This window comes from Anser cygnoides, chromosome 13 (genome assembly GCF_040182565.1).
Source record: "Anser cygnoides isolate HZ-2024a breed goose chromosome 13, Taihu_goose_T2T_genome, whole genome shotgun sequence".
Classification (NCBI taxonomy): Eukaryota; Metazoa; Chordata; class Aves; order Anseriformes; family Anatidae; genus Anser; species Anser cygnoides.
The window spans coordinates 16259304-16268737 of NC_089885.1; the positions used below are offsets into that span (position 1 = coordinate 16259304).

General features: G+C 34.0%; 1 long non-coding RNA gene across 2 annotated transcripts in view; it reads left to right on the plus strand.

Moving 5' to 3' along the window:
• Window positions 1-9434, plus strand: part of LOC106037415 (uncharacterized) — a 165259-nt gene that overhangs the window by 83702 nt on the left and 72123 nt on the right. For both annotated transcript variants that reach the window (XR_007168919.2, XR_007168914.2), the window contains exon 3: window positions 5303-5409. This is a non-coding gene — a long non-coding RNA (uncharacterized lncRNA). The remainder of the gene's footprint in view (window positions 1-5302; window positions 5410-9434) is intronic.

A 9434-nucleotide genomic window follows, 5' to 3' on the forward strand; every position in this document is an offset into this window, starting at 1 on the left:
CAAATATATTATTAGTATGCTTATACCAGTCACTTCAAAATTACCTATCTCATTTATCTCTTAATTATATTGTCTGGTCTGGCTTTAACGCATTCTCATTTGTTTGTACTAACAAGGGTGATGGGTAAGGATCATAAGTAGTACACCTAAAACACCTCAAAAAATGCAATCCTGATATTTTTCCATGTGCTGCTTTCTCTGTAATGCACATACATCTATTAGTACTAGAGGACAAGTTTTCTATGCAAAATTATGTTCTGATAAAAATCTGTCCCAAAATGGTGCCAAATCTGTACATCCAAACATTTACAAAAAGTCTAAAAATGACTTAGTAGTAGTATGTGTAAGTGGTAGTAATTTGAAGATTAGTGCATGTGGGGGACTCATTTGGTAACTGATTTATGTTAACCTAGGTTCCATCGTAAAGGAGAAAAGGCTTGCAGCAAAATAGGCTGACACAAAATATATTTTTCATTTCATTACCAGTGTTACACTTCCAACAGCTTTCTACCTTTCCTTCTACAAGTTAACACCATGCAGGAGGTGTTAGCTTTGTAGTGCTTGAACTCTTAAACCTGATCTCTGGGGGAGTGAGGAGGCTGTAATTACTATGAACTTCTAGTGCTGATGGTGAAAGAAAACTTGATATTCACAAAAACTCTCAGTAGAAGCTGGACTAGGACTTCATTAACTTGATACCTCTAATACCACTAATTGATGCCTTGGCTAGGTCTCCAATGGAGCATGACTTCAGTGGTGTTCTTTAAAAATATTTTCCCCAGATACACATTAAACTGACTTTTAGATAGCTCACAATTGCTATCAGTTACAATGCCACCCAGAAATCTGAACTGTCAAGTGTCTTTTTTTTTTTTTTGATTTGGATGAATGTTTTAAGTACTACGAGAAATTATATGTATAGTGTATAAATGTAATCTTCAAATGTACTAGTAACCCAGAACATGATTTAAAAGCCTGAGACCTGCTTGAAAACAAAAACCTTAATATGATTATGTATGCTTTACTCTGCTTTTGAAAGAAAATATAAGAAAAAGAATGCATGAAACATAGCAGATGAATTAGTAGCTTGCTTTTGTAAACTTGTCAAGAGAGGAGAAAGTTTTAAGCCAATTACTAGCTTTTCTTGAGATTTGCAACTCTTTTTTTTAAAGGCAACTTTCATGTTAAGAATTTTTTAATTGTCATATTAAAAATATCTCACCTCTCACATTCTTTTCTTGTGTTTGAACTTGTCACTGTGAACTGAAAATAAACTAAAGGTAACCAAAACAGAATATGTGGAATAAACCATTCCATAAAGAGAAATAAAAAAGTAGCAAACAGCCTTTCATATTGTTTGAAAAATTAACTAACCCAGTTTTTGTTAATTACCACAGAAATTATTTTTTTAATGAGACTTTTTTGTTTTTACCAGAGAGCTAATGTCCTTTGTGCCACAAGTCAAATGTGAAGAAACACCTTGATGTACTACTTTGTAAAATATTATCAGAGTAAGACATAGGTTTTAAAACTACAGGAGTCAGCAGACGTGATGAGTGACTTCCTAGTTCTTATTTGTGATTATTTCAGTGTTTTAACTATAAATCATCATTTGCATCGTGTTTGTTGTTGTTGTTTGTTTTTTTGTTGTTGTTTTTTAAATCTCCATAAAGGTAAAGGTTTGTGAAACATAACTTATCCCTTCTCAAAGGCAGCGGAAATGTGGGACAAAAAAGAAAGACTGTGTGTTTCCCTTCTGAGTTTGTCACTCTCTTTTTAAAACTAATCCTTTCTACATTGATTTTATTGGCTTTTCAGATCTGTAAGTTTTCTGAAAGAGAATAAAGAAATATATGAGATCAAGGATTGCATGTTATTTTGATTTCCTTATCATTTCTTTTTCTGGATACATTCTGCCAAAAAGATTTGAACAGGTATTTAGCAGGGGCAAATGTAAACTGTGGATTTCACTTACGCATGCTTAACAAAAAAAGGTATTAAAATATAAAACTGTCTGAATAAAAACATGCACATGATGGTTACCTGGAAAGTTACCTGGACAAAAATTAGAGTCAGATAGCTAAGAGTGAACTAAAATCTTTTCAGTACACCACTTGACCACTTGAATTCTTGTAAAGGTGTCTTCATCTTTCTCTCCTTATTAAGAATAGATTCAGCTCTATCTCAGTGTTTCCCATCATCTTGAACTATATTACTTCCCTCGCAGTTTTGAAACTTAAAGGAATTGTGAAAAATAATTCATTCTCAAGAGATCCAAGTCTACCACAAATGCAGGTAAAGCAGCTTCACTAGAGCTATTAGAATTAATACCAGCTGACATTCTACCCACCAAATCTCTTGCTTTTCTAAGAGTCTGTGATCCAGTGAATAAGTAATGCTGCAAATTTGATCACAGTGCTCTTATTTTTCATCTAGGTATTACCTCTGCTTCTTTACCCTTGATTCAGTTCTCCTTTAAGCAATTGTACTTAAGAAGTAGTGGATATTTTCTGATCCAACTGATTACAAGTGGTTCAAGTGGTTTCAAATTCACTAAATCACTTTTTTTTTTTTAATTTTTATTATTTTAATTTTTTTTTTTAAGTAGCAGTTGCTCAGTATCTAAATAGAAGCAAGCAGGAAGATGACAGTAGTGCTTAAACAGGGCTGAAGCTGAATGTATTTTCTTCTGAGCTCTGTTAACTTTTGATCTTTAATTTCAGCTGGAGCTTTGACTGTGCTAATTGTAAAACAAACAAAAAACAACCAACCAATGAAAAACAAGCGAACAAAGCAAGGAAAGAAGACAAAACTGTGGGCTCACTAACTGATGACTGACTCTTACACAAAAAAATGGACTTCCTACTTCCCTTGCCCATGTGAAACTTAATTTTTCCTTTTTATTTTTACTTTATATATCAGTTTGCAGCAATACATAACCAGAATGATAAAGAAGCACAGTTGACAGAATGATGATTTTCCAGGCAATGTACAAAAAGCCTCATTTTTGAGTGTAGTCTGAGTTGTTGATTTCAGCATAGTTCGCTATTCATTTTGCTGGATTTCAAAAGCTTTACATGACCCTGAAATGTAGTTCTTTATAAAAATAAAATAATAAAAAAGTAGCTTTGGCTTTATAAGTGTTGAATTTGCAAATTGAATTGTAAATCTTCCCAATGTTGAGATGTTCCCAATTTTTGAATGTAATTTTTCTATTTTAAAATAGAAATGGTCTCTCAGGTTTCTTTCTGCTATGTTTTTAAATGTAGATGAGGAAATCATCCAAATGGTCTTTTTTTTTTGAATATGGTCTTTTATCTGTGGACTTTATCTAATACACATGAATATATGGATTTAGCTAAGAGATAAAGTACTGGATTGTATTGCTGTGTCTGACTGCCAGTATTGTTCCTGATAATGACTGCAGTACAGAGAAAAAGCAGTGTCCACAGCTTGAGCATGATTGTACACTGTGTCATAGAGAAAGTCAAGGAAAACATAAGCTTCCATTTGTGAAACAAACAAACAAACAAAAAGACTGTATGTTCATTTCAGCTGTTTCAGTAAGAGCAAATAATCTCAGAAAAGTGATGAATGAGGCTTCCTACTGCTCACCTACTTTATGCATATCAGTCAATTTTTTTCGAAACAAAAATACCATGTGCAGACTGTGTCCTGTATGTCCATGTAAGTTATGACATGCTTATTTCAGCTTTTTTTTCTTGCTTTATTTTATTTCATTTTCTTCTTGAAAAAAATAGGCTGATATATTCCTCTGAGGCTTATGTCTTCAGGAGTATTTAGGGTAGTCCCACTGATTAAGATTTTCATATTCATACAGAATGTAATCAGCGTGAAATTGCATAAAGAAAGTCATCCTGCTGTTTTGGCAGTGAAAATGCAGAATAAACAACTCAAAATTTGTCTTCTACCTTTCTGAAGTATGTGATGGGTTAATCATTCATAAAGCAACTATTATCTTACAAGTATGACTTACAGCTGAAGAGAAATGAAAAATAAATACCGTGCTGTTATTTTTCTTTATTTGAAGACATTCCATGATGTCTGCATGCAGGGAATGTTGGACAAGTGTTTAAAGTGATCAAGCTACTATTTGTTAATGATTTTGAGAGAACTGAAAAAGCTATTACTAAATGGCACGCCACTTCATTTTTTTAAAAGGCTATAAAAGCTTACAGAATAGGTAACAAGACTGAGTAAAGAAATATAAATACGAGGGGTTTGCCTAAAAATGACAGACATAGGCTTTTAATTTTTAGTATAAGTAAACTTTATTTCAAGTCCCACTTGTGGGAAAAGTAACTGCAGATCAAGAAAAATATGACTGAAGTAAGCCTTTCAGATTCATAGAATGATTCATAGGCAACTTCACTGATGATGCATGTAGTGGTGGGGTTGGGTGGGGTGTCTGTGCTGCACAAGACTGAATTCTGCACATTCAGTTGCAATTTGTTGACTTTTTCTTTTCTTTTCCTGGCCCCCATATTGTATCTTAATGAAATGACTTAATAAGGTGTGTTTTTGTTGGTGGTGGTGGATTTTTTTTCTTTTTTTTTTTTTTTTTTTCCCCTCACAACTATAAACCATTTTGCCAAATTCACTGCACCAATTTGCAAACATGTGATGTTTTGGACATAAAAAGAGAAATTAATGGAAACCTCAGTGAGTGAAGAACAACCTTATATGGGAGGTTGTCTAAAAAGTGTCTGATTTTTTAGATTCTGTATTGAAGGGTGCTTAGGGAGAAAAATAAAGGTAGAAATGCTTAAAGATCTTTCAGAACAAACAAACATTTTTAGCTACATATAATCTGTATTTTTGAAAAGCAGCTTCTAGAAAAAAAAGTTTGTTTAAAATTTAAAACTTTTTTACAATTTAAAGTTTAAAAACTTTTTTTTGATCTTAGGAAATAGGAAGTATGGAAAATGCAGTTATTCTTTTAGTGTCTTCCTCCCCCCACCCAGTCAAATCTACTTAGGAGCAAGTGTACATTTTTAAGCTTCATAATGGCTGAGAAGTTTGCTTAAGAAAAGCCTGTCTCTTTACCCATTATATGTGTTCTGTATGAGGAGCTTTGTGATGGGTGAAACAGCAAGGTCTAAAGCAACAGAAACCAAAAAATTGGTTTGGCAAAATCATCTGGAAGAAAGAAACCCGACAGTTACTTATGCACGTCTGTTCTTCTATTTGTAATTCCTACTATTGCTTAAATCAATGTCTGTATGTGTCAATTTTATGCACTGTTGTATCTGATCCATTGTCTTTCCTCTATGGTTTCCAGAAATTGCTGTTTATGAACCTGCTGTAAACACTTATGTGATTCAGGCCTCTTAAAGGACAGTGAATTACGTATGAAAATTTCGTGGCTGAATAAGTGGCAGTAACATGGTAAGTATCCAAAAAAGTTCATGTAATGCATACCTTTCGGTTTCCATTTCCCATGGGAATATGTCAGAAGACAAGCTACATTACTAAGTTAACCAAACACAAATTTGCCTTACAATTTTTCCATGCATTCAAATGGGACATGAATATTTTGCTTCCTAAGCTGTACAATTACCCTCAAGCTCATGTTGCAATGTGTCAGTAAAATGACAGCTTCCTCTGAATGACAACTCAAAGCTCTAGTGAAAAATGACATGATTTGTAAACCAGGGTTTGTTCAAAGAAAAGACTCGGTTCTTGAATGACTATTTTGCATTGGCATCACAGCTGATTTGCTTTTTACAATACATCTTAAATTTACTTACTTTAAAATGACATGCTTAAATGGAGTTGTAATGGTGTGTAACATCGTATCACAGAACATACTGTAGTAGCACCTACTAACATAACTTGTTGATAGCAATTAAGAATGCTCAGCAATGAGGCACATATTCTGTGTGATTTAGTAAAAGCAAGTCAGTGGTAATGGGTCTCAGAGTTCGTAAATGTTCACCTTAGTGGCAGACTTTTTTATCATGCCTTTTATTGTCCCTTGAACAGTTACCGTCTCCAGCCATTTCTCTAATGGCTTATTTTTCATGTAGCATAAGCCCCTACTTACCTCCCTAAATGTCCATTTGTATGAAACTGTTACACCTGGCATTTCATCTTATTTATTCTTAAGTTCCTTTGATGGCATCTTGCTTAACAAAAAAGGTGAAATGGTATTTTACATGTGTGAGAATAGGAAAGAAGGCTTAGGCTGAAAAGTGAACTTGGAGACTTTCACACAGTTTTCATCCTCATGCATAAAGATAAAGCTCTAAGTATGAATTACCATAAGGTTTGCTATGCATCTTAAATACGAGTTTTGGTACTTGAGTTCATATCTGTGCTATATGTTGACTGTATATAGTTTCAGTTCTTGGGACAAGGAATTGGCTATATAACATCTTTGAGTGGCAGCTAGAATGAAGCTCTATTTGTACTTGAAGATTAAGGAAGCTGCAAAATGTGTAATAATAATAATTATAATAATATGACGGTTCACAAACTAAGGAAAATAACTCCAAACATTTAAAGTGTTTTTGAACACTTCCAAAGTATTTGGAAAGTCTCCGTGATTGTTTTCAGGTGTAGTAAGAGAGAAGATGGAGAATGAGTGGATACTGAAGGTGGATTAAGTGGATACTGAAGACATTAAAGAGAATAATGCTATTGTCCCTCTTGCTTAATTTTTCTTTTGTAGCATAAATATATAGAGAGAGTACATAAAACATGGGAAGTAATTTGAATTGGTTCACAAAACCTTGCTGGTTTGCAAATCGTTAGGACGTTTCAACTGCATTGCCTAGTTCTGAGTTAGTATCTAGGCATTTTGCATAATATTATACCTTGGAATTGTGTCTGAAACTTGTGGCTTCACGATACAGTTTCTGAGACTTGGTATTTAAGGTTGAAGGAGTAGAGCAACTGCTAGGCAAGATCTCTGGTGTGAAGTTCTGGTCACAGTGACATCTATAACTTCTTTGTCTAAATAATGCTGACGGGTTTGTCTTTCGACTGCACATCAGCGCAGGCAATTTATTTTGACTCTGCTCTCTTCTTAGCTTCTCAGATTCTTCATGTTTATGTTCATAGAATTTCTTGAGATATTCCTGTAACACTTAAGAAATGATTATCTAATTAATCATGCCATATATATTCAGTATCAAACCCAAAGACTTTGAAAGGAGCATTGCTTTCTAGAAAGTATGTACCTCTATAGATTTTGTTCAACATCTGTAGATATCCATGGTGTTGTTTGGTATACTGGTGGTTGAAAAAGGTATCTCTGAAAAGGATGGCTGTATTATTTTAGGGTATTTTGAATTTTCAGTAATTAAATTACAGTCATTTTCACAAATATTAAATAACCTTAATGAATAAATAGGATTTATAATATTAAACAGTTAATGACTATGACAATTTGTTTTCAGCAGATGAATGGCATTTGGAAAAATTAGAACAAATTCTTTTAATTTTTTATAGGAGGAGTAGTGGATATCTGCATATCATCTGAAATGCTGATGTTCCACACTTAAGAAAAGTAGCATTTCTAGTATATCAGTAAACTACATCAATAGGCATTCACAGAAGGAATTAAATAACTTTAATGTCTGCCATATACTGACTATCCTGCAAACTCTGGACATCAACCTACTCTTGTTACTCCTGTTTTGTTGAGAAGTGATTCTCATCTTACTTTTTGTAGCTAATAGTTATTTAGCAGCCATTAGCTGGCAGCAGTTGATTTTATTTTTCTTTTACTATTTTTTCCTCTAGAAAAAGAGTTCTGCTGGAACTCTTACTCTTCAGCATTAGCAGAATTATCATTTTGCTAAATTTGGCATCAGAGAGAGTCTTTTCCAGTTTTAGAAGCTTGACAATTACTGCAGTGTATTTGTAAGGGTGTGGCTTACATAGACATATATATTCTTCTCTTTCATGTCTTTCCTTCTTCTTTAGCTATCTGCTTTTGCTTTAGCAAGCAGTCCGTCACCGTAAATAACATAAACAGTCATACAACATAACGTAAGAGTTCCCAGTTTACTGCTGATACTGAGAAGTAATCATCTTCCTATGGGAAAAAAAAAAAAAACAAAACAACAACAACAACAACAAAAAACAGGAAAAAGACATTAACTTACTCATTAGCATCTTAGGGAAATAGTATCTGAATATTTGGGTGTGGGACACCCTGTGTGTGCTTGGCAATCACAGGAGTGGGCCCAACACTAGGGGCAGCAGTTTATACGTAACATAATTATTCCTGACTTGTTTGATTAAAATAAATAATGCAATCATTGATGATATACTAACTGGAAAAATAACACCTGTACACTGTTTCTTCTGTGCTGTTATGTGTACTGGCAGTTTATGTGGGTGTGGTATTAAGGCTTCATTGGAAAATGTTTGGGATGACTTCAATATCCATGAATGGCAAATCCTCACACCAGCTATGGAGGTCACCTCAAATGAGTTACATTTCTTCAAATAGGCTTCTGCAAAGATCTCAAATAGCTAGACAGCATTTTCTATGCAGCCAGGCTAGTGAAACTTTCACTTGCTGCGTACCAGGGATTGGTATCCTGTATAAATATCCTGAGTAAGGGCTGTGTCATATGTGATGAGTAAGAGAGAACATCATTCATTTATTTTTAAGCTATATATGCCTTTTAATTTTCCCCATAAGAAGATATACCTGAATGTCCATTCACACTTCTCATTGGATTATTGCTTGAACAGTATTTCAATATTTGTGTCGCTTTTAACTGAAGGTGTCATCACCAAAGTATTGGGACATAGCAAACACAATGGTTAACGATGCATATCTTTTTGGCTTGGCTGGAAAGAGACTTCGCTATTCCTGTGTGAGTACAGTTCAATTGGCTTTTTAAGGACAGTTGATAGTAAGTAGAACATTGCCACCTTTTGGTCATAAAGAAAAGATGTATGGTTAAAGCAGCAGCATTATGCAAGTTGGGGATGCTACAGCAAAACTGTTTAATCGTATATTCATTTGTAATGTAACTGCTCAATAATGGTAGCCTAGTTCAGTTGAGGTTGTAGGCATCATTTGTTTTGATTGTGTGTATTTCACATCATGGTGATGTGTTTAGAGAGAATATATTATGCTACATACTAATTATGTTTTCCTGAGAACTGAATTACATATGCATTGTGAAGATAGTATGAAGGCTACCATGGTTACCATTGTGCACCCAGCAACTTATTTTATACAGTGCCAATTAATCTGAGGTAATGCTTGAGAGAGGAGAACATTGAATAAGGAATGCTAGTGTCTCAGCTGAAAGATGGAAATTAGATATAAAAGCACAGCTGTTATTGAAGATTATATGTCAGGGTCAGCATCTATAAATGAATCCAATGGTAAGACTAAAACCAGTAGTCCTGTCCTACATAAAAATAAAACAAAACAAAAAATC